This window comes from Haliaeetus albicilla, chromosome 8 (assembly GCF_947461875.1).
Source record: "Haliaeetus albicilla chromosome 8, bHalAlb1.1, whole genome shotgun sequence".
NCBI classification, from domain to species: Eukaryota; Metazoa; Chordata; class Aves; order Accipitriformes; family Accipitridae; genus Haliaeetus; species Haliaeetus albicilla.
The window spans coordinates 14,145,444-14,166,859 of NC_091490.1; the positions used below are offsets into that span (position 1 = coordinate 14,145,444).

The 21,416-nt window shown below is 38.0% G+C and overlaps 1 long non-coding RNA gene across 4 annotated transcripts in view; it reads left to right on the plus strand.

Moving 5' to 3' along the window:
• Positions 1–10,945: 10,945 nt before the first annotated feature.
• LOC138686286 (uncharacterized) overlaps positions 10,946–21,416 on the plus strand; it is a 41,620-nt gene continuing 31,149 nt past the window's right edge. For 2 of the 4 annotated variants that reach the window (XR_011325622.1, XR_011325620.1), the window contains exons 1-2: positions 10,946–11,444; positions 19,453–19,669. This is a non-coding gene — a long non-coding RNA (uncharacterized lncRNA). The other 2 variants (XR_011325619.1, XR_011325621.1) reach the window with 2 other exon arrangements.

The window sequence follows — 21,416 nt, forward strand, 5'->3', positions numbered from 1 at the left end:
GCAGTCCGCTCTCTGGCAGTGCCGCGTAGCAGTAGAGGAACAGGATTTTTCAACTCGGGTTCAACAAAGCATTTTTTGTTGTGGTGGGGAATGCTTTCTCGCCCACCTCTTATCATTGAATGAATGCAGTACCAATCAAATATTTTACATGCTGTATAGAAATGCATCATTTAACATTGGGTTATGTAAATTCATGCCCCATACAATTTGCTCTCTAAAATGTTTTCTCTATTAAATCTTAAAGTCCTTTTATAGAATCATAGAATCATTTAGGTTGGAAAAGACCTTCAAGATCATCGAGTCCAACCATCAACGATGCCCACAATAAAATCTTGGTATATACTATAATTATTCTACACATCATGCAGCTGAGACAGTGATGGAGTAAATGGCCTATTAACAATCTCAGAGGCAATCAGAGTGAGTAAGAGGCAAAGCCACTTTTACTCTATGCACGTAAAACATGAATTTTTACTGCCAAATTATTAATATATTGCTAGAAATAGGAAAACAAGATGAGTTATAAGTGGATTATAAATGTGAAGGCAGCAGAATATTTAAAATGCATGTAGATAACTACTGTGTACTGTAAGTAGAATTCCCCATATTCTGAAGTGGCAACGCCTATTTAGGGAGTTATCTGAAACATGCTTCAGTGCTACAGTACACCCTATCTGAAATGATAATGGTTGAGATGGTTACAGGTAACCTAGATTTATTCTTTTGATAAATCTGGCCTGATGGACTCTTTTTTTTTTGAGCTGAAAAATCTGATTTGTCAGAATCAAAACTTTTTCTAAAAACATTTGGTTCAGTTTGATAGCTGAAGATATTCTGTTTGTACAGGGAGTTACGCACTCCTTCAGCCAGAGAACAGCCAATCACTTCATTGCAAGGTGCACAGTCAAGCTGATGAAATAAATATTTTATTACTTATAAAAAGCAGAATAGCTCAATCTGCCCAGGAGGCATGATGACTTGAGATGTGCACTTAACCGAAGTGGAAAAATGAGGTTCAGTTCCCTAATCATAATCGTTGAAAAGAGGGTCTGGAGGCAGGTTGGTCATATCCTTGGCAAATACCCCCTAGCGAGTTGGTAGAATATGCGATTGTCTCCCATATAAGATCTTGGTGTTGTTTCAATTTAGAGTAGAAATACTATTAAAATTTTGATTTTCCTTCTCTTTTTTTTGAACGGTTTCATACTCAGCTCTTGTTATAAAGCCATGTGAGCAGACTATGTGGGCAAAAGCCCAGGAGTATATCAGGATATCTTCCGAGAAACAGCTTTTGGGAACAAACGCCTGGAACCAAACCATTGACAAAGGGAAAGGAAAAGAGGAGAAAGATTAGAAAGATATGAAGCATCAAAAGCACAAAGCTTGATTAGAAAAGTATGATCTGGAAAAAGGACAATCTGCCAAATGTGTGAAAGTGAACCACATAAAAATTTAATAAGAGGGCTGGTTAAGTTGAACAACTGCCATACAGAGTAATCTGTATTAGCCTCTGATAGAGAAATGTCTGTAAAAAGGTGTGTTTTTTATTAGAGCAGAGAGCTTACCAAAACGTAAAGAAAAAAGAAATGGGGGGAAAGAAGTCCATTTTTCCAGTTTGGTTTGTTGAATGTGCCAATTTAACAGAAATACTATCAAAGATCCAGTCAGGGCAATAAAATGGCTTTCAGTCATTTTTGAAAGCTGGGCAATTCTAGCCTCTTGCATAACACCTTCGTACTGATCTCGTAATTCTTGCATCCCTCTCATAATTTCTGTCTGAGCTCTTAGCATATCTCTGAAAGGTACGGATAGTGATATAAAGGGCTTCAGGAGATGAAGGATCTACTATGTTGCCAGGTAAGGTGCTTTAATGGGTCAACTCTTGTCAGTTAAAAAAACCCCTCAAACAACAAAAGTGCCGTTTCTTGACCTAACTGTAAGCTTCCTTCTGGCACTTTTTATTATGAGAAATGTCTTCCCCAGCTCGACTTTCATACGTAAGCTTGTGTAAGTCTCATGATTTAAAGGAAATAGTGCTTCTATTTTGGTGCCTTACATTTCTGTATACCTGTTTGTGTATCCCAGAAATATAACTACAACTGTGTTCAACAGAACATGTGATGTGAATGTTTATAACTACATCTGTGATAGTTATATTATGCCTTTGTTCTTGGCCTTGTTTAAATAAAACAAGATCAGATGTAGAACTCAAAACAATCCCAATCTAAATAAAAAAAAGATCGGAAGGAAACCGGCCAAGTGATTCTTAGAGTAAGATCTTGACTCAGGTGTGGCTGCTGAACAGCAGTTTACCTTGAGTAAGTTCAGATCCTCTCTGTTTATAGTTGTAAGTCAATACATTTCTCTGGCAAAATAGGGTTTATGTCTGTGAAGAGTTAAAGCGAATGGGTCTCATCTTCTCTTGTGCTGGCTGTGAGATTATACTTGGGAAAAATGACTGATGCTCCTTCTGAATGTTCCCCTTTATTCCCCTGGCACTGAGGAGAGCAGGAGGGCCAAAACGGTGCTCTGCATCTGAGGGATGCGCACCGGGAGAGTCCGGAGAGCTGGAGAGTGGCACGCTTGAATACAGTGCTGCTCAGCTATTGCACGGCCTCCTGGTGATCCGGAGACTCTTTTGCTGGAGGATGTATGTCCTGAGGTACATTTTCATGTGATCCTTTCAAGGCCATAGCTGTTGTTTACTATGGATATGAACCCCCTTCCCTGTCTTCACAAGAAATACTCACAGATATACATATCCCTGTTTCTTTTTTTCCCAAGACTATATATGTGAAAGCTGGAAATTATTTGAAAGATCAAAGATTTTAAATCTTTTAAAATATTTTCAATATTTCTCTCAGAATCAACACTTAAGGAATTTGAAAAACACTGCAAATATGATTAGAGCTGTATTTCTGTTCCACAGAATGATTTCCATTACTTATGAAGAGTGGTTTAGGTCTCAGTGTTTGTCAGGCCTTAAAATTAAGTTGTGGATATCTACAACACAATGAATATATATAAAAGCTAATTTAAATGGCAGTGGAGAGTGAGAGTCTCTTCATGTTCCAGGCATTTTAATGTGCAGAAATTTCTGATTACTTCTTATGCCCGTTTTATATATACCTCCTTTATGTTTAAAGACATTAAATCTTGTATTTTCTATTTTCAGTCTTTTTTTCTCTTCTTTTTTAAAGATGTGTTAATAGGCAAAACTACATATAAATACATTAACATGCAGTGCAGCTTTCCCTCAACAGCGGGTATACTGTCCATTAATTAAATGGAAAGACTGGGTATTTAGCTATTTCATAAATGCATCAGGACTGTTCTTTGTGCTAATTCATTAATCAGAACACATTTGAAACTCTGAAATAAGTAAGTTAAATTGAGATTTAGTAAGTAATTAACAAAAATGCCAGCCAGTATGTACTGTAGAAACCTCAATTTCTTTCCAAATCCTTCCTCTCGCCCCCCGCTGAATTTTCCCATATTTGCAGAAACGTATTTTGGTTGACTGCTACAATTTAAAGATGGTAACTGTGAAGACAAAGCTTGGTAAGCTCATGCTTTAGTTAATTATTTGTTTTGGCTTTATCTTTAGTAAATGCTTTGCAGCTGTTTCCAAATCATCTTGTATCAGTACAACATTGTCAGGACAATAAATTCTGTTTAGGAAATGTATAAGATACTGTTTTCAGTCATGAATTACACTTCCCGCTTCTCCCGAGCGTGCTGCTGGGCACCGGGGTGCAGAGCCTGACCCGGGGTGGGATCAGCACAGTGAAGACATGCTTCTCAAGTCATTTTTGGTGCATTCCTTGCTTTTCTCACGCAGTGGATTTACATCTCTAAATCTGGTCAAGGGAAAACTAATTGATGTAATATACGCTTCCATAGGAGCAAGAGGACAAATCAGCACAGCACGGAGTGGGAGACGAAGAGCTGGCCGGTTGCTCTCAGCGTGTGCTTGGTCGTGGGCTATTGCCAGCGAGCGGCTGCCTGAGTCCAAAGATGCTTCGTAGTCCTCGGTTCTAACATTTCAGGAGTGATTAGGTAGAAAACATTACGAATACTGAACAGGGGTTACACAAAGATGGAAAGCGTGGTGAATGCTGAAGAGGCGGGTGTTTGGGGTGATGAGGACTGTTTGGTGACATGGCTTTTGTCCTTGCATGGCTTCCCCAAGAAGCTTCTCCACAGCACAACGTGACGGGCACTCCCAGATGTGGGGTGACGTGTATGTGGCTGTACAGCCGGGCCTATTGCTAACTCACAGCCACATGATGATTGCATTTTGCCCTGGGTATAGCCAAACAACATGTGTTTTAATATGGTTAGAGCTAAAATCGTGTAGCTGGAAGCAAAACAGGGAAGGTTTTTTTCTCTACGAGGGAAGGCTCTCTTGGGAAGCAATGACTCAGAAAAAGACTCTGGGGGAGAGGGAACTCCCAGCACAACATTATAAAGGTGATTTTTTTGCTGTCTGAGCAGAGGAATAGGAAATTGTTCAACCTGTAATTACCCGCAGTACAGTGCTTATCAGAATATCAGATGCAGGTCTGGAAGTTTATTAATCAGGGAGGTCTAAGACAGGAACTCTGAGATTTGGAAACCTTTCTTTGCAGTGGGATCCAGCAAAGTTTATTAAGGAGAAGATAAAGGAGCAGCTTGACCATATGAGAAGCAGAGATTTGATAACAGCAGCTCTCCTGTCTGGCTGGGAGAGGTATAATGAGATCCGTGCAATTAAGCTTAAGTCCTAGGCGATTTAGATTCCAAGCAAGCACATATTAAACAGTGTGAATGATTTGCCAGTGGAATGATTTAATAAAGATTGTAATAAATTCCCCCTTATTGGACATTTTAATATCTGAACTGGATGCTTTTCTGAAGGAAATGCTCCAATTCAAACAAGATGAATACATAAAAGTCTTATGGCCCAATTTATTCAGGAGGTCAGACTAGAAGACTGTGGTGATCCATTCTATCCTTCTATTGTGCAAAAAATTGCTCAGTGGTTGGTCTGTGCACTTTCGTCATGTGAAAGGATTATTTCTTTAGCAGACCCAAAGCATATCAATTTAACAGAGAGCTCTCAAGTCCTCTTTTGTGATTCTAGCTTTTGTACTAAAAGGGATGGTGGCCCTAACCCTTTTGATTTTATTGCATTGCATTGGTTAGTAAGGCTAAGAGCTGATAATGTGTTTAATGTTACTCATATATCTTGAGCAAGTATGAGGCAATAATGAAAAAGGCAATAACTAGATTAATTTTGCAATTTTAAAAATCCACGTCAGTGGGATTATTGTGCTTTTTTGTGCTCGAGGCACTACAAACATACCTTCATACAGCTGATTTCTGAGTAATGGTAACTGCTGGGCTGTGAGCTCTTCCTGCACAAGCTACCTCCAGGTACTGCTAAGTCATAGGGAAAGCATAGGTCGCTCCTGTGGGTTATCTAGTAGAATGCAAATGTACACAGTATTTCACCATTTGTTAATGCATTGTTGTTCGTCTCTGCTTGATTTCTCTGCTCTATTGGAAAATAAAAACTAGACCACTACTAGAAAAAAAGCTATACAATTGCAGAGTTCAAATGAAGATGATATTAAGAGAAACTTCCTCAAAACTGAGAAAACCATGGCAAATTTGGAAAAGAGACAGTTATGCTAAATAAATGTTAAAAATAATTTAACTGGAGAAATGTCATTTAGAACCGGTTAATTAATGGTTAAAAATACATATAATTTAGTTACTTGAAATATCTTCCATTTGATACTCCAAGTGCAGTATAGTGCAATCCTTAAAGATTAGCATTATCCTGTGTTACCTAAAGAACTAATATTTAATCTTAATGACTCTCAGTTGCATATCCTTAGGGTTTCTGAATTAGACATGTTTCAGTGTGCAGGAGACATTGCTGCCAGGCATTTCACAACTAGAGGGAATTCTCCCCGCCCCCCCCCCCCAAGAAAACCGTTTCCTTCCTGCTCGCTGTTTTGCAGTTTTAGTACCAGAAGACTGTTGTCTTCTCTGCACCCTTGAATTCCTTCAGATGAAGATCACTTTTTCCTGCAGCTGCTGGAAATACTGCTGCTTTCTGTTTTATTGCAACTAGATGCTCTGTTTCTTTATTCCTGACTACAGGCTTTATCCTTGATTAGGTACATTCCTTACCTGCTCATTTTCTTTTGTAACACTTATTTAGATGTAAACATAAACATCTTGTAAAGAATATAGGAATAATCTCAGATGTGACTGTGTACCAGTCCAGCTATTCCATGTCTGCTTCTTATGGGCTCATTGGTTTGATCGTGCAGCTTTACATAGCTAATTTTGGTACACACCAAAGCTTGGAGCCTTGTACTCCCTAAATAAAGAGGCAGACTACTAACCCTGGGTGCTGACATACCTAGAGCAGACTATGTGACCGTACTCTTCATTAACTTTTCATCCAGTGTCTCCTAGTTTTATTTTATTGAACTGGGTTGAGAGATCAGTCCTGTGGTGTTCCGTGAAGTCAGGCCCAGTCTAACACTGAAGCTGCCTAGTTCCTCTGGATGTCCTCTTTCAGTGCTGGAGTACCCACCTGCCCCTTACATTTTGCCTGTCCTAATTAAGCAACAGGAGTGACTGCTGTCTACACTGGAATCACACAAAATATGATATTGATCTAGTTGTTTCCATTTTATGTGATACGAAATGCACACAGATTTTAGATTGTTGTTATACTAGTTGCTCGTAAATCCATGACCTATAAAGGCTACAGTGTGAGGGCCTTCAAGAGGTGTGTCTTTCATGAGTTTAGTAGAATGCTGCCTATTTTGATCTAACTGTTCATGTTACCATAAATTCGCAGGTTTTCTGAGAACCAAATGCCTGCACGTGCTGTAGGTTTGTGATATCTGCAATTGCTGGCTGTAAGAAATTTTTCATTGAATAATTTATTTCTATTTAGGTAATCTTTAGCAGCTTTTGAAAAGAAATGTTAAATTATTCATGGAATATATGTTTACTTTTATCAATACTTTGGAGATTGGCAAATATCTGAGAAGAGAAGAGAGTGTCTGTCTTCCATTGCCCTGTTTAAAAGGTTTAGGAACTACTCTGCAGATCAAAGAGGAAGTGAAGACCCTTTAATCTGATCACAAAGAAAACAGAGATTTGCTGGTCTAGTTTTGATAAAACGTACATAAAAATTTTTAATGAGAGAAGAATAGTTAATCAAAGTCAATTCAGATTCAAAGAAAAATGTATCTTGGCAGTTTTGAAGTTAATTAACCACTTATGACATAAAAAACATTGGTGGATTCTCCCTTCTGCATTCTAAAATCAAGATCGGATTTAAAACCAATGTTTTAAAAGAAATATTCTGGGTCAAACAAGAATAAGTGCAGAGACATCTTCTTGTCCCTTTATAGAGATTGCTTTGCAACTGGTCTCTGGTAGTTCTAATGAAGTAGTTTATTTAGCAGACATAAGGTATGTAAGTTTTAGTATGGATCTTTTGAACTGTCTTCAAACTGTGACTAGTTTTCATAATGAAAAGCAGAAGGAACCCTGACTTAGATTGCTAGAAATCATGGTTCATGTGAATTAGTTAATAAATCCAACAGATAATAATGTTTTTTAATGTTGCACATACATCTTAAGGCAATTATGTGGCAATGAGAAGGAAAAAGCAATTACTGACCTCTTTTAGAAAGTTTTATAGTCAATAAAAATGATTGTATGCCTCCTTAGTGAGCTGATGCAATCTGAAATGTGGATTGAACATCCCTAATTTTAGAAAGCAAAATATTCTGGAATTAGACTGGATCAGCATGCCTGAGTCACTGTTTTAATGGCACCAGACTATAGGATCTGCCACTTGGCCCTTTGCTTAGTAAGTGTGATTGTCATACATGTGGTTTGGTTAGAAATACTTAATATTTGCTGGTTTCATTTAAGCTAGCTCCAAGTGAAAACAAATGCTATCATGAAAAGCACAGCAGTCGGAGGTGAATTTAATAGAAGATGTTAGGCATTAAAACAAACAAAAGAAAACATGGGAAGCTGAAAGAGTTCAGTAAAATTGTTCTCAGTAATTTGTTCACAAGTTATTAAGGAATGTTGGATTTCATTTATGTTTCTTACAGATTATAATTTTTTCTTAATTGGAGTGGAGGTTTCATTTGGGAGATTTGGGGTTTACTTGTTTTTTCTAGATGGAGCAGGCCAGAGTAACAATATTTAAGTTCTGCATATTGATACTTTTCAGGCTTCATACCTTTGATAGAACAAAAATTTGAAGAAAATTACATGATATTCATTGCAGATTTATACAGTACTGAAAAATTATTTCAATCTGCAATCAGATAATGTTCAGAACTGAAAAGATCAGGTTGAAATCTTTTGTTATTGCTGATTGTGCTGGGGCTGCAGTTATTCAGATTTTTATTTTTGGCTCACTAAGGGAGGTGGTATGGCCATGTATGCTCTTGTCTTTCCCAGGTAACTTTCTGACGTGACCAAACTGGCAGAGGCTCTACTATGTGAATGTGTCCTGGCTATGTAGTTTCTTTGGGGGGCATGGAGCAGCAGTCAATATTTGACTGAAATTCTTTAAATGGCAATCCTTAGAGTTTGGTGGTTTTTTGTTGGTTTTTTTTTTTTCCCCTTAGGACATTGCATTTTCCATCAACTAGATTTAAAGATAATCAATGGGAATGACCTTTATTACAGCATTTCTGTAGATTATTTCTGGGTAGACCCAGGATGTAAAGACAGACTGAACAACACAGTTAGTTAACCACAAGCTCAAATAAAAGAGTTAGTCTTGAATAGGGGTTGAAGTTTTTATTTATTAGTAGACAGAATCAGTCGTGTCAAACACGGTATTGATTTACTGGATCAGAAAAATACCATAATTTAACCTGTATTTGTTTTTTTAAAAGCTATGCATAACTTTTGTACAAGAAACTAATAATATACAACACGTGACTGGTTTTAGGCAGGGCTCGGGGCAAGTCAGGGGTGTTCTTCCTGTCCTCTGTCAATTAGTAGGGAGTCATCTATGCTTTGCATCTTGGTCCCAATGTCACTGAAATAGAAAGAACTTTGTTCATTACTTTCACTGCAATTTGAACAAGATGTGAGGGATTGTTATCTTTTCTGTTTTCCGTCCTGTCTTACATTACTCTGTATGTTCCTGTGCTCTTGGTAAACATCTATTCTTTTTGGACCCTATTCAGACCTATTTCAAAGAGCGAACTGATTTTAGAGGACCTGATTTTCTAATCTGAGCAACCCAGCTTAGATGCTAGATGACAATGCCTCCTATTATTTCACATGGTGGTGTATATAATGAATATAGAGGGCTTATATAACAGTACTATAATATTAAAAACAGTATTTGTTACTTCTTATAAACCCCACTTTTTTGCCCTCTATACCTGTACAAGCTGAGCAGATGTTTTAATCTGTGCACAGTGACTACCTCATCTGCCTATGCACTTATGACCAGTGTGGAACTCGACAACATGCAGAACTAAATGGGAGAATTCCTCATCGCCTACAGCTCTTTGCATTTACCATTATTGACTTTCATTTGTCTTCATGTTGCCCCTCTCTTCAGCTGTGCTTAGATATAGCAGAAGTAATTCTTGCAAATTTTTTTTATTTTGGTGTAATAAAAGTTTTGAGCAGATTTCCTGTCTGGCACCAGATACATGATTTTTTTACAGTTATCTTTAAAAAAAAACCAAAACAAAACTAACCACCATCCCACCACCCCTTGTTGATTTTCAATTACATGAAGGCATTGAAAATGAATTTTCAAGTGGATATAAGGGTAACTTATGGAAAGTTAACTGTGGAAAAAGAACTTGAAAAAGCATGAAACATTTCATCCTGGTGCATCAAGGAGATGCAGAAATTAGTCTTTAAAAAATGAAGTAAAGTCTCTTAAAGTTACTCTCAATGTATTTTTTTTTTTTTAGTGGATTCTTTTTTCTGAAGAAATCTTTTTTTATGTTAGAAGGTGACTTGTTTTATGAAAAAAAATTGTTGAATTAATTTTTTTCTCAAATTTTAAGGAAAAAAAAGGAGAGTCTATCTCAGCAGTGATTAGGGATGTTGACAAGGGGAAAGTAGGAGTCGTGGCTTATCTTCTAGGACTATTTATAAATTTCAAATTGGACATCCAGTAGATAAAGTAATAATTTAAAAACATCCAAGCAGAGTCAGAGGAAATGTATGATGAACCAACCACTCTTGCTGTGCAGATTTTTTTTTTTTTGACACCAGGCTGAGCAACATTGTTTGCTCTGCTGAGCAAAAGCAGAAACAGTCTCAGGGTGACTTCCACAATTCTTACCAACAACTGTAGAAGTGTTGTCTTAAAGTAGTCCTCTACAAGCTGTTAGTCCATATCTTCTGAGTAATACAATGATCAGCCTTTCCTTCCCTCTGAACAACAGCCTATTCTGTTGCAGAGCAAGAGAGTTTTCTTACAGTTTGTTGTTATCCTGTTACATCAGGGTCTCGGAGGCCTTGGGTGAAGGACGTGTGTTCTCCCAAGTGGTTATAGCCGGCAGACTCTGCACCCTCCACACCCGTTTGAAATTTAGTGCTCTTAGGCAGTGTTAAATTCTGTGTCCCTGTGCTTTGTCATGTCTTTGATTGCCAATGCATTGCATGTTATGGAAAAATACCAGGAAACCACATGCCCTTATTTGTTTAGCTTTTCTATTCTTTCCATTTCAAGGTAAGTAGGAATTATGTTTTGAAATGGGTGATTCACAGGCATAATCATTCCAATTTGGCAATGATATTGAATCATAGTGTCACATCCTTTAAATACAGCACAAAATTTGCTAGTATAAAGAAAATGGCCCTGCTTACATCTCTGAAACTTCCTTGGTCTTATTATAGCTCCTTTTTTCTTAACTTTCTTAGTTCCTTCTTCTAATGGTGCTACATATTCATGTTGCAAGAAAGTCAATAAATCAGACCTTCCTATTTAGTCAGGTGTGCAAATATACTTATCTGAAGAGCAAAGAAGAGAATTATTTATAATATAAATAATATAAAGTGACACAGAGACGTACATAGGCTGACTCACTACAATTAGCAGGAAGAGCATTTCTAAATGGAGGGATGTAAATTGAGGGTTATAAAATTTTATTTTATAGGTCTTTGAGGCCCTCTTGCCCTCACTGGATGGGCTTTACTTCAATGGGATTTTTATCAGTGGGTTTCTTATTTTTTAGCTGAGACTTGGCAAAACCACATTATTTTTGTTCATTGCTTCAGTGGTTTTAAATTATTTTTGCTACCAGAAAAGATGAAAAGCATCGTCTTTGCACTGGTGGTTATCATGTCATTTTATGAAGATACGGTTTTAAAACTTTTCCAAGGAAGCACAAGGCCATGCAAGTCCCCAGCTTCGTACTCAGGTAAGATCTCATTGCTAATTAGTCAAGCTAAATGGCTGTCACATTTAGCCCTCTAAACAGTATGAACTGACAAGCAGCGTTGTCTGTGTAAGGCAGGCTATGTGTTTTCACATCTGTCTTTACCCGTACAGAGTAATAAATCATTATCATGAGATTAACTCATTTACTTGGAAGAGCCAAGGTCTCCGTTTGGCTATGTGATACATCTGCGTTTCGCTCCCGCAGCATCCTGGAGGAGCTGCTGCTGCTGCAGGCAGCCCTAGCGCACAGCACCGAGTGCGCTCGGCCTGGCGGCTCCCCGGCAGCACCGGGTCGGTCCCCCTCTTCGGGCGGCTGGGTGGGGACTGAGGTGGGACCGCTAAGGAGATGTATTACCCTCAGGAAACCCTCTTCCAGTTCTTCAGCATAAGGCGGTTGAAAGACATTGCAGAATTTGTCGCTGAACTTGAGAAGGCGTGGAGTGTGCTGGCATGGGTGGGGAGGAGCTCTGCAGAAAGAAGGCTGGGATAGCCTTTCTTTTCACCGTGGTGCTTAGTAGTATGGTTAATATTGGGTTGAAGAAAAAGGTCTTACTTTACTATCACTGTATATGGCAGTAGAGAAAGAATAGTGACCTCTGGCATCGAGGTTGCCCATAGTCCAGATCAAAAATCTCAGTAGCTTGGCAGAAATGGTGGGACCTGAATGCTTTGAGAATGCTTTGTATAACAGCCGTTCAGTATCCCCCATCCTCAGTGGATCTTTACCCTTCCCTCTGGAGCTGTGGTCATTACAACCCACCACACTTCAGACCCTGGACAAAGCTGTCAACAGCCTGCTGTCCTGCCCTGTGACCTCTTGACTGAAAAGTACGTTGCTTGCCATATGCAGGCACAGTGCTGCAGCATCCTTCTAGCCCCTCTTGGCTCTCATTTACAGTCAATGGATGGATCAGTCAATATAAATCAGTAACCAATAGAGCTGCTGACCGTTAAGAATAGAAGGCATTTTTCTCATTTTTTTCCCCATGCATGCAGTACGGCAATGGCAGAACTACCTCTGATTTTATTCCTGGAAGAGCAGAGCATACCACAAATTATTGTCTGATATGCTTCCAAGTTAGAATTTTCCCAGTTACATTTTCTTGCTTAATTCCATTCCCTTGATTTATTGATAAGATATAAAGCTTTTAGAACTGAAAGCAAAAATTCAGATGTGGTTACCTTGGGAGCCTCTACTGCAGAAGGCAAATGAGCTCTTTACCTTCCCAAGAACACCAACTTCTTTCATTGCTTCACCTCGCATGACCAGTGAAAAGATCAGAACTTGGCAGGGGGCATAACTTTCTGAAGGCTTATTTTTTCACCGCAGATGCTTAACATAATAGTATTTAATTGCTTCTGATAAGCTTTTTTAAGTGAAGAGTAAGATGGATCTCAAAATGATGGATGGAGACAGGGTCTAATGTGCTTTTTCAGGAGACAGATATATTGCTGCTTCATCCTCACTCACTCTGGCTCCACTTTCTGCAGCATTTGATCAGCTGGGCTGTTCTCAGCCAGAAGCACTAGATCAACAAATGGCTAATATTGACTCCCTTCCTGCCTCATTGGGCTTTGTCTTTAGAGGCCACAGAGATTTAAATGTTGAAGGTACGAAGCATTGTTCAAGATACGGCTACATTTGACCACTGGAAAAGAAAGAAATGAAATTCAAAATCTCAACTAAAAAGTAGCATCGTTTCTATTCTATCACAGGGCCATTTGGTCTGTCTGAAAAACACTTGTTAAACATGCGTGATACTTCAGACCTGTCACTTTTCTGACAAAACAGAGGGGAAGTAGCCCTCAGAAACAGGCCACAGACAAAACTAATTATGTTACTCCTGTGCACTGAATTGTGCTGGGAAGGCAGCTCTTATACTCCTCTTTCAAAAACAAGATAATGTGGTTTCTCTTCCAGAACTATGCTAGAATAAATCACCTTAAGTAACAGCATAGATTTCAACTTTAATTTTTTAAGTCCCCAAATATTCTGATTTTTTTTTTTAATGAATAATTTCTTAATTTAATTTTGAGTTGCCTACTTTACTTGCTTAAATTCCAGTTTATTTAAATGAGTGAAATCACTTTGCAGGTCTGGCTCTTGCTGTTTAACCTTTCTGCTTGCCTTTCTTAACGTGTCTGTCATTGTAAAATGACCTCTTTTTAGAGTGCAGTAAAGGCTATTTATTTCATGAAACATTTGAAGGCCTCGTAATCAAGTCAAGTCATGAGGTAAGATGTTGGAAAAAATATGTATAAAACATAATATTGAAGAAATTCTGACAGAAGAACTATCCTTCCTTTGCAGTGCATGAAGTCTGGAAAAAAAAAAAGCAATTGCATAGTTAAAGCTTGTATCATAATACAGAAGCTGCATTAGGCAACCTTAAATCTGGCATTTCTTAACTTTTGAGAAGTTGGCTTTGCAACCTCAGTAATGTTTTTTCTTTGTGTGTAGCTCATCTGTTATTGTCACCTAAGAAGGAAGATAATTATGGTACAGCAGATGTTTATCTGAATGAAGTTCAGGGTTCTTTCCAGTAAATCTAACTGAAGTAAAGAAGTAAATTACAGTAACATCCAGCATAACACACTTGTGTCTATGTTGTCCTCTTTCACATCTATACTTCGTGTTTGCCGATTTCCTTGCAATGCTCTCGGCTGATTTCTATCTTGAGGTTTCTGTTAACAAACATGTTCTGAAGATTAAATGCAAACTAACATGTCTGAATTCTCAGTTGGATAAAGTGCTGTGTGTCCATTTTTAAGTCTTACATGATTACCAGTGGAGAACCTGCATGATATTTGAAACTTTCAGACCTTACCATTGCCTAATCCAAACAAAACATTTGGGCGCTGCCTTGCCCGAGTTGTTTGGTAGCTGTATTAATAATGTCATACATGGAGGTACCAGAAGGGGAAACGGGCTAGGGCAAGGGATGGGTTTAACCTGTGTTGTGCAAGATTGTTTCCGGAGACAAAAATCTATTCAGCACATCACTGTGGTTGAGTTGCTTCTGAAAGCAGGTGGCTTTACGAAGACCGTATCCCAGAACTTCTGCACAGTTTTATTACTCTGAATTTTTTTTAATATGACCTAAGATTTCTCACTTTATTTCTGAAATCACTCATTTGTTTATGGAATACCATAAGTTAGTGCATTAAGAAGAATTGTTTAATTTTTCTTCAATAAAATACACTGAGAGAAAGCTTTTTCTTAATCAGCCTACAGTTGAAAAAAACCCCAACCCACTACAAAACTCCTAGCCTGCACTGGTAGTCCTATGAGAAAATGACTTGGACAGGTTTATAAACTGTCTAGTATTCTTGGTCCAGAAAGAACAGTTTCCCTAAGTCTGTTTAGGCTGTTCTTTCCCTAATGCCCCAGGCATTTTTGTCCTGCTATTTTGGAGCTTCCACACTCCAAAAAAGTTCCAGTTTATCTGTTGCTTTTCTTTAATTACAGACAGCTTTTTTTTTTTTTTTTAGACTTGGAAGTCTACTTAGTTCAACCATGTGATTTGTATTCATCTATTTTTCTTTTCCACTCACTTACAAACTGGAAGAGAAGTCCAGGGACAAGATAAATTGACTGAAGTGAGTGGGAGCCTTTCCATTGGCTTTAAAGGATTTGGACTGGACCATTGTCATTCAAGAAGATGAAGCTAATTTTGTGCATATGCACTTAAATTTGGCTACATCCTTTTGAGGAAGAACAATGACTCTCTTTAGCTGTGTAACTAATTAGGTGTCTACCACTGTAACCAAATACTTCTGGTAGCTTGTTAAATGAAATGGCTGAGCTGTTGCATAGGTTTTTAATTTCTCTCCTGCCATCCCTTGAGGGATAATATCTATAGTTTTTTAATATAAAATTGCTGAGTATTTTTAAGAGAATGTGAGTTGGAGATGTATACTTTGCACTGGAGTAAGGTTTGTGACAGCTTTTGGTTCCAGGTACGGAGTGGCCTTAGGAAAGGGTTATTTATTTCTAAGGAATATCTTAAAATGAGGAGCTGGAGTAACAGTTTTCAAAAATCTTTCCAAAGATATTCAGCAATATTTTAATTGTGCTGTTTTGGGAAACTGAGTGCCTGGAGTAGAAGAGCTCAGGTCTAGAGTTCGTCTCTCTGTTCTATGACAAATGAGTGTAGATTGCTATTGCTTCAGTTGTTGAGGAGATCAGCTGCAGTGTCCTGTAGTAGCTAGAGTTTGCTAACAGTGATGGCTTTATGCCCAAGTAAATTGCATTGTTTGAATCCACTTAGGATGTGACTAAGGGACTTAATACTTAGGCATGGTCATAATTCATAAAGATGGGCTAGTTACTTTAGCCCTGCTGAAAGGGTGAATGCGGTTGTTGAGAAAGACAAAAATAAGAGCACAGATGCTGCTGCAGCTGGAAGCAAGGTATAAATTTGATATACAGAGCTAATGCATTCAAAGAGAACAGACAGTCTCTTTTCGCAGTATTACTTTTGCAGCTCAGTTTCATTTTGCAGCACATTTCCATCCCCAATTACAAATGTAGCTCTGGACTTTCCTTTTTTTTTCAGCCTGAAATCTAAGCTGATTTACAGGCCGGGGACCACATTCTGCTGAGAGATTAAATACTGCTCAGAGGAAATAGTAGCATCATCCCTTAGCTTGCTTTGAGTTGTACTTTCTAACTACATACTCTCTTTCTCCCAACCCTAATCTTAGGCTCATCTATAGGAAAGGCATAGTGACTCCAGCTCTTCCCCAGCACACAGGAAAAACTGGCATGTTAAGGTGCACATCTGCGGGTTCTCAAATAAATCTGCTAAACTAGAACTAAAATATAGCAAAGGTATGAACTGTGGTCTAGAAGGATAGAAAGTACCTAAGACAACTACTGCCACATTTGTGTTATTTTAATGCATGTTTTAAAATTGTTTTTGAAAGCCGAGAGAAGTCAGAAAGAGATAAAAGATGTATACGAGAGCACTAATATTATGAAAGAACTGGTTGTCCTTTAGCATGGAGATAATAAAGACAGAAAGAAATCTAAGAGAGCAAAGCAAATTTTGTGTACTTGATTGTCCTCTATAAAGTGGGAATAGCCAGACACACTCATGGTAGAGGAAAAGTTGACTATTCCTCACTCATGAAGTTACTCAACCAAGAATGTAATATAGCCATGAAAAAGCAAGTCTTTCTTGGAAATATCAAGGCAAGTATTACTGGTGAAGGCAAGGAAATATTGAAGTTTGTTGTACATGTCCGTTAATCTATAATAATGACATCTGCTGCTTTTATAATTGTTGCTTAAGAAAGATTCATTCAGACTGGGACTGGATTACAGGAAAAGAGATAGTATTTGATGAGTTATACTAAAAGACTTCAAGCTGTTTAGATAGCAAGTGAGGATGAAGTGGGGCTGTGACTGCTCTGTTCAAGTGTTTCAGAACAGTTTCAGTTCCAGGATGGGAGAACAGCTGAAACAAAATTAAAAAAATGCCTGCTGGAAGAGATGGCTGAAACCTCCTCCTGGGTGCAGGGATGGTGGGAGGTAGATAATCAATGAGACATTGACTGAGGTTCCAGAGCAGGAATATGGGGACCAACTGTGGAGACAGAGTCTGAATTTATGAATAGGATTATGTTATGTGATTATCTGTTTACAGCAGGTACCACAGAGGCTCTCTCAGTAAGGCTGAAGAAAATAATCCAGAAAGAAACTTAACTTTCCTATCAGTTAGAAGTAAAATGTGGTTTTGATTATGGGAAGCAACTTAATTTTATGTGAACTGTTTCCACTGAGCTTGATTTTGAAGCATGGTACTAGGTTTCTACCTCTACTAATTATATCCTATTTGATAATCTGTATGGTACCTATTTCTCTGCCACTTGGGAATAATAATATGAAATGAAACTAAATTCTTATTTTAAAATTGTCTCAGATCTTGAGGAAAGTCTTATAAATACTAAGTATTACAGTTATTATTAATCGTGACTTTTAGGGAATTTCTTCTGTCTGTGGTGTTTTTGCAGCTTATTGACTGATCTGTATTTTTAGTTCTATTCTGAAAACCACCTTATATTTTAACATATTATTGTAAATGTGCTTATTCTGTCTCACATGCACAGTCTCTTGTTCTCTAAAACCAATGGAAATTTTACTGAGGTTATTAGGTTGTTTTTCTGCTGTTCATGTATGCACAAGTTTGATAGACAATACTGTCCAAGTCAAAAACTGTGGGGAACTTAGTGCAATGAGTTTGGAAGAGTTGATATGGTGGTTGGGTACCTAGGAAGAAAGTTTTGCTTTGGACAGCATACCAGGTCACAGCTGCAGCACAGGTCAGACAGCAGCTCTAACTCTGTTGTATGGAAACCACGTCTGTACTGTGGAAGAATCAGGTAGTCTGTACTCACAACTAAAAGTGCTGTACTATACATAATGGCAAATCTGTTCCTAGAGAAGGTGAGGAGGCATTAAAACCACAGCAACAAAGACATGACATTTTTAGGAGTGGTGGAGATTAATTCTCTCTTTGTATCACCTGTTGTGCTTCGCTGCTTGCAGAGGTGTTTAAGTACCATATACTTTACAGCTGGGTGAAGCCTGGAAGGACTGGTTTCTGCCACAGCATCTCCAGTTTACTTCACAAGTAGTAGAAAGAAATGGAACCTGAGGATTTCCATAGCATCTTTGGTTTAAGGGAAAAACATCACTTCTCTGAAGCTCCATCCTTTCTTCACCTGCTCTCTTGACTGACATCTGCTCATCTTTACAACGACAGAAAACCTATGTGAACAACAAATACCAAAGTGCAAATTCTTACACTGTGCCGTTGAGGAGGCTTTGCTGTTGTGCTTCCTCCCATTGCTTTGTGCCTGAGGCTGGAGGAAAAGAGAAGTGGTGTAATGTTTTGAGAGCAAAGGGAACTTTGGTGAGATTTTTTCAATAGACAGTCCGCTGACTGTCCAGTGTATTTCTGGGCACAGTGAAAACAATGGATGAGGCCAAACAGACTTAGGGAGAATGGATTATGGAAGGTGACCTGAAGATACTTAAGAGAGCCTGAGTCATGTTAGATGACTTGTATAAGAGAATTTGCTTTGTTTTGCAACTATTTTTACAGAAAAGTTGTTTGGAATGTGAAAATTTTATTAAAAAAAAAAAAGCCACACGATTTATGTCAATAAGGCATTAGTGCAGAGCTGCTGTAAAGTGGACATTCATCAGTGAAGCAAAGGAAATGTCTTATCAATTACATCTGAAAAGATAGAGACAATTCTAGTGGATACAGTGCCATACTGCAAGGCTATACAGCTAAATAAATCTCGGTGTAACTAGGCTGAATTTATTTCAAAAGCTGTCTTGTTTTCTAAATATGATTTTAAAGGTCAGTTTGTTAATTTTCCACAACACTTTCTATTTGCCTTAGGAAGGCTTACTCCAAGCACCTTAAGCAGAGATTCCCATATAGTTAGTGAAAATACATTTGTCTTGTGTTATGAAATATGACAGGTTCCAAGTTGTTTCATGAGATTGCCTGAATATCTTGAAAATAAATATTTCTGCTCTGGAGGAAGGCACGAATGTCAGCAGCACCTCTGGAAGATGACTGAGTTTTCGGACAAAATAATTTTCAGATGAAAACTGAGGGCACAGCTACTATGCATGCAGACAAGGACTAGATTATTCCCAGCAGGCATCTCCTGTGCTACTCGTTTCAAGAGGCAAATGTCATCATCACTGTTCACTATTACAGAAAGGAGGGCAGAAGAATGAGCAAAACTGAGAAAGGATGAGTGCTCCAGATGATAAAGAGGTAAAGGAGGGAAAGAAAGAATTGATGGAGAGAAGGTAACGGTCCTTTCAGTAGGTTGGGGAAACAAGCTATTTTGCTCAATGGAGAGATTCTAATCCTATTTTTGGCTGATGTAAATCAATATACACAATCAGTGTCTTGCACTTATCCTTTAAGGCCTCAAAAAAATTTCTTTTTTTACAGCTGGATAACTGAAGCTGTCAAGTTTTCATTATTTGCCAAAGACCAAACTGGAGTTAAGGCGTAGCGTCTTGGTTTCCTGGCTATAAGCTGAATGTCCTCTCTAATGAAATTATTCCAATTGGAAAAGATCTCTACAAGACAGACGCTAAAAATAGAGTGTCTGAAGATAGTTCCTGAGATAAAGAGAAACTGGATTGTATTCCCTTCACAGGAAAAGGTCAGTAGATGGAAATTAAATATGAAGTCACAGAGTTATTTCACACTTTAGCATCTAAAAGCATTATCTTACTCTTTCCACTTAGGTTATGGATACTTTTTTTGCCAGTGCTGTTTGCTATAACTTCTGGCTTACCTGGCAGCTCCTGACAAAAATTTCCTTAGTGCAAAACATGTGGTTTTCAAAGTGTTATGAATGTGCTAAGAGATGCATTTGCTTGATTTCTACCTCTATAATAACTTCGTTTATTTGTAATCAAGAGAAAAAACTTATTTATGGAATCAAGAACTAAGTGAAAGAAGGTTTGAAGATGATAATTTTTGCTAATTAATTTAAACTTGGTCTTTGAATGTTTTCTCCCCTAGCTTTCATGCAATAGTATTCTGTTTATTCTTGTTACGTTAATTCTCTAATATGTTTTCTCTCAAATTCAATAAAAGATCATTCAAATGAAGCAGAAAATTCAGATGTGCTCCTGCTGCCTTTTGGGTAAAACTCTGCAAAGGTTTTTGGTTCCCTTCTGCTTGTTTTTTAGCTTTGGAGACAAGAACTGTGTGATCTACATCTACCTACAGGTTCCAGTGCCCTGTATTTTGTGTCTGCACTCAGCTGAGAGAAAAGCCCATCCTGTGCTATCTGAGGTATTCTCTCATATGACCCTTTTAGTTGTGTTTTACAGTTTTGCCTTTGCGTTCGGCAAAAACAAGCTCTGGAGGTTTATTTTGACATTGAAATTTCTGATGTTTTTCATTTCATATCCTTACAAACTTCCAAGTTGCTTGTGGTTTTGTGGGCTGTTTTACTTTACAACAATGCTGTTGTGCAGCAACTTTTCATTCTTGCTAGATATCCAAGCGTTTCAATTTTTAGTATAATGTGTATGTTCTACCACACAAGGCTGATCAATAACTAACTTAATAAAAATATAAGTCAACTTTGCAAGGAGTTCTAATAAAGTTTAACTCGGTTAAAATAGTTGGGATGTTTTAAACCACAGTTTATATGCACTACAATCAAATACTTTTATAATTAGAAAGCCAATTAGGAAAAGGGATACACTGGTAAAGGACTTTCCACTTAAGAAAGAAAAAAGAAAAAAAAGTTTTCTTCTTTTAGGCTGCTTAGGTTTGATCTGGGAGCTTATCCAAAAGGAATCATGAAACATCTGGCCAGTTGACTTGAGTGCCCATAGTTCTGAAATCTGAAACATCCATCCCAGCCTAAGATGTCATAACAGCGGAGGAATACTGGCATTGCTTTGTGGCTGTGTTACCATGATCTCATGGTGCGATAATTCTCCCTTCTCATACTGGGAAAGGTCCCATTGCAATGACTGAGAGCAGAATACTTTGAGTGTGAGGGTGGAAACAATCTAGGGAGGTCCTCATATAGGGTTGATAAGAGCTCTACCATGACAGTAATGTCAGGATCATGTGGGTCATGTAATTAAAACACTAACAGAGCCAACTGGGGTGCGTTTATGTATGTTAGTCTTTCCAGTGCTAAGCACAATTGCCTCCCTGTTTTATATAGGAAAATAATTTATTTGCGAGATGAAGTTTAGCAGCAGTTAATGAATTGCTCGGTACATAGCCTGGAGGATCCTGCATGAGTCATGGTTGTCCAGCAGCATAACTTTAACACACAAAAATTCTCTACCATTCACAGCTCTTCCACTATCCACATATTTTATTTTACTTTATTTTTTTTTTACTTCAAGAGTAATACGAAGAATTCCTATAAACAA